The sequence below is a fragment of the Triticum dicoccoides genome, chromosome 3A (genome assembly GCF_002162155.2).
Source record: "Triticum dicoccoides isolate Atlit2015 ecotype Zavitan chromosome 3A, WEW_v2.0, whole genome shotgun sequence".
In the NCBI taxonomy this organism is placed as follows: Eukaryota; Viridiplantae; Streptophyta; class Magnoliopsida; order Poales; family Poaceae; genus Triticum; species Triticum dicoccoides.
Window position 1 is genome coordinate 206,223,235 of NC_041384.1, and position 4,878 is coordinate 206,228,112.

The window sequence follows — 4,878 nt, forward strand, 5'->3', positions numbered from 1 at the left end:
TAGTAGGTAGATGGCTTCATCTCTCTCTCTCTCTCTCTCTCTCAATACAATGGTCTCTCGGAGATCCATATGATGTAACTCTTTTGCGGTGTGTTTGTTGGGATCGATGAACTTTGAGTTTATGATCAGATCTATCTTTTTATATCCATAGAAGTATTTGAGTTTCTTTGATCTCTTTTATGCATGATCTGTTATAGCCTCGTATTTCTTCTCCGGTATTTGGGTTTTGTCTGGCCAACTTGATATATTTATCTTGCAATGGGAACAGGTGCCCGGTAGTGGGTTCAATCTTACGGTGCTTGATCCTAGTGACAGAAAGGGAACCGACACATATGTATCGTTGCTACTAAGGATAAAAAGATGAGATCTATATCTACCTCCATAGATAAACGGATCTCGTCTACATCATGTCATCGTTCTTATTGCATTACTACGTTTTCCATGAACTTAATACACTAGATGCATGTTGGATAGCGTTCGATGTGTGGAGTAATAGTAGTAGATGCAGGCAGGAGTCGGTCTACTAATCTTGGACGTGATGCCTATGTAATGATCATTTCTTGGATATTGTCATAATTATTTTAGGTTCTATCAATTGCCCAACAGTAATTTGTTTACCCACCGGTTGCTATTTTTCTCGAGAGAAGCCACTAGTGAAACCTACGGGCCCGGGTCTTCTTTCTCATATATTTGCCTTTGCGATCTACCTTTTTATTTGCTCTTATTTTCAGATCTATTAAGACAAAAACCCAAAAATACCTTGCTGCAATTTATTTTATTTTTCGTTCGATCTATCAATATTTACAACTTTCTCCCGTCCATGCACCTTTTTTGGCACCGTTACCCAAAAGGGATTGACAACCCCTTTAACACGTCGGGTTGCGAGTGGTTGTTATTTGTGTGCAGGGGTTGTTTACATTGTGTTGCTTGGTTCTCCTACTAGTTCGATAACCTTGGTTTCATATTTGAGGGAAATACCTACCACCGCTGTGCTGCATCATCCCTTCCTCTTTGGGGAAATACCGACGTAGCTTCAAGCGACATCAAAACCAATTCCTGGCGCCGTTGCCGGGGAGGATCTTCAACATATACCAGGTTCCTAAACACAAATCTCATCTCCTCGCAATTTACATTATTTGCCATTTGTCTCTCGTTTTCCTCTCCCTCACTTCACAAAAAATTTCCATTTTATTCGCCCTCTTTTTCATTCACCTTTTTCTCGTCAGATCTCATGTTTGCTTGTGTTGTCATGTGCCTTCTATTTGCTTGCATCTTTGCTTGCTAAAAATTTATTGATATGGATCCTAATCCACTTGCTAATCTTTTTAAGAGACCCAATTATCATGAACCAATTGCTAGTGATTTGAGTGCACTAGATTATCTTTATGAAGTTTTGCTGGAGATTCGTGAATCTGAAAATTATGATGAAGAAATTTATGAAGTGCTTCATCATAGCTCCTTGAATGAAAAGCATGATTGCAACAATTTTACTATAAATTCTATTAATATCAGTTGTGTTAATACTATGCAAAACCCCAAGCTTGGGGATGCTAATTTTGCTATGTCCACTACTTGTTGCAATGATCATGATTGGGGTGATTATTCTTATGATCTTGAAAATTTATTTAAGCCAATGATGAATATGTTTGTGATAATATTGAAAGTGGGTTTGGAAGAGTGTCAACTTTAGGTAAAAATAATCCCACATATTTGGAGTGTGTTCAATCTTATGAAATTTTTGATGTAAGTGGGTTTGGAGAGGTCATGACTTTAGTTGATGCTAATCCCATTATCATGGAAGATCATAAAACTTTTATGCATGTGGATCGTTGATACATCTCCAATGTATCTATAATTTTTGATTGTTCCATGCTATTATATTATCTGTTTTGGATGTTTAATGGGCTTTAATATGCTATTTTATATTATTTTTGGTACTAACCTATTAACCAGAGGCCTAGTGCAAGTTTTTGTTTTTTTGCCTATTTTAGAGTTTTGCAGAAAAGGAAAACCAAACGGAGTCCAAACGGAATGAAACCTTCGCGATGATCTTTCTTGGACCGAAAGCAATCCAGCAGACTTGGAGTCGAAGTCTGGAACTCCACGAGGCAGGTGGGTGCGGCGAGGGGGATAGGCATGCCCCCACCCTCGTGGGCCCTTCATAGCTCCATTGACGTACTTCTTTCGCCTATATATACTCCTATACCCTAGAAAAATTAGAGAGAGCCACGAAACCACTTTTCCACTGCCGCAACCTTCTGTACCCGTGAGATCCCATCTTGGGGCCTTTTCCGGTAATCTGCCGGAGGGGGAATCGATCACGGAGGGATTCTACATCAACACCATTGCCTCTCCGATGAAGCCTGAGTAGTTTACCACAGACCTTCAGGTCCATAGTTATTAGCTAGATGGCTTCTTCTCTCTCTTTGATTCTCAATACAAAGTTCTCCATGATGTTCTTGGAGATCTATTCGATGTAATATTCTTTTACGGTTTGTTTGTCGAGATCCGATGAATTCTGGATTTATGAACAAGATTATCTATGAATATTATTTGGTTCTTCTCTGAATTCTTATATGCATGATTTGATATCTTTGCAAGTCTCTTCGAATTATCGATTTAGTTTGGCCTACTAGATTGATCTTTCTTGCAATGGGAGAAGTGCTTAGCTTTGGGTTCAATCTTGCGGTGTCCTTCCCCAGTGACAGTAGGGGCAGCAAGGCACATATTGTATTGTTGCCATCGAGGATAAAAAGATGGGGTTTATATCATATTACTTGAGTTTATCCCTCTACATCATGTCATCTTGCTTAATGTGTTACTCCGTTCTTATGAACTTAATACTCTAGATGCATGTTGGATAGTGGTCAATGTGTGGAGTAATAGTAGTAGATGTATAATCATTTTGGTCTACTTGACACGGACGTGATGCCTATATTCATGATCATTGCCTTAGATATCTTCATATCTATGCGCTTGTCTCTATCAATTGCTCGGTAGTAATTTGTTCACCCTCCGTAATACATGCTATCTTGAGAGAAGCCACTAGTGAAACCTATGGCCCCCGGGTCTCATTCCTATTATATTACATCTCTTTTATTTACATCGCATCTCGTTTACTATTTTGCAATCTTTACTTTCCAATCTATACAACAAAAATACCAAAAATATTTACTTTACTATCTCTATTAGATCTCACTTTTGCGAGTGACCGTGAAGGGATTGACAACCCCTTCTTCACATTGGTTGCAAGGTTCTTGATTGTTTGTGTAGGTACTAGGTGACTTGTGCGTTGTCTCCTACTAGATTGATACCTTGGTTCTCAAAACTGAGGGAAATACTTATGCTACTTTGCTGCATCACCCTTTCCTCTTCAAGGGAAAACCAACGCATGCTCAAGAGGTAGCAAGAAGGATTTCTGGCGCCATTGCAGGGGAGATCTACGCCAAGTCAAGACATACAAAGTACCCACCATAAACTCTTTTCCCTCGCATTACATTATTTTACATTCGCCTCTCATTTTCCTCTCCCCCACTTCTAAAACGATTTTTGTAAACCTTTTCCTTTTCTTCGCCCCTCTTCCGCTCATCTCTTTTCACTTGCTTCTTGTGCGTCCATGTGTTAGATAGTTTGTTTCGCCTTCATGGCTAGTCCTCCTATCATTGTTAATACTCCCGATAATGAAGTTCTCAATTTTAAACAAAGGGAGGGAGAAAACCTAAAAGATTCTTGGTATAGAATTTGCAATGCTCAAAATAGATCTACTAGAAAGCAATCCACTTCCGTTCTTCTTCGCAATTTTTATGTAGGCATCACTCCTTGGAATAGATATGTTCTTGACACCATTACCGGAGGGAATTTCTTGGGAAGCCATACTTTTGATTCTTATAATGCTATGATAAATTTGTTAGGCCCACCACCTCTTTTGGTTAATGGAACTATTTTAACTTTGGAACATGTGGTGCAAAGGCTTGATATTATTGAAAATAAAATTGCCACTGTTGACTTAATCAAAAATTTGGATAAAAAGATCCACAACCAAATTACCCAATATGGATCTAAGGTAGGAGTTACTCTGAAAAATCTTAGGGAGAAGGAACCCATAGTTAATGAGAAGATAGATCAAGATTCCACTAGAATTGATAAACTCGAAGATATTATTACCAACTTGGGGTCCGCTTTTTCTGCCATTAAAAATACCTCAAATCCTCCTCCTACCAAAGTTGCCAAGTTTATCTAAGTTCCTAAAAATAAGGGTGAATATTCTAGTAAGGAAAATGAAGACCTCAAATCAATAACTGTTCACCCCAACCTTTTCGATATCATTAAGGAACCTTTTGCTACAAATGAATTTCTTGATTTCTTGCCTAGGAGTTTGATCATTAACAAAACCAAAGAACCTCCTAAGGGTTATGTGTGTTCAATTGAAGAATTTAATACCAAAGATGGCAATACCTAGATCTATTCTTATTTTTATGCCTAGCTAGGGGCGTTAAACGATAGGGCTTGTTGGGAGGCAAACCAATTTTATTTTTGTTCTTTGCTTTTTGCTCCTGTTTAGTAATAAATAATTCATCTAGCTTCTGTTATGATTGTGTCTTTTATGTTTTAGTTTGTGTTTGTGCCAAGTAAAGCTTGTAGGATCTTCTTGGGTGATAGTTGTTTGATCTTGTTGTAAAAAACAGAAACTTTTATGATCACGAAATTAATTTTCATTTTTTTACCAGAGAGCGATAAAATACCTACTCCACTTGAAGTATATCAATATACAAATTGCCCAGGCCATCCTAATTTTTCGGAATTTTTGGAGTTACAGAAGTATTGAAAGTTACAGATTGCTACAGACTGTTCTGTTTTTCATGTGTTGTTTGCTTATTT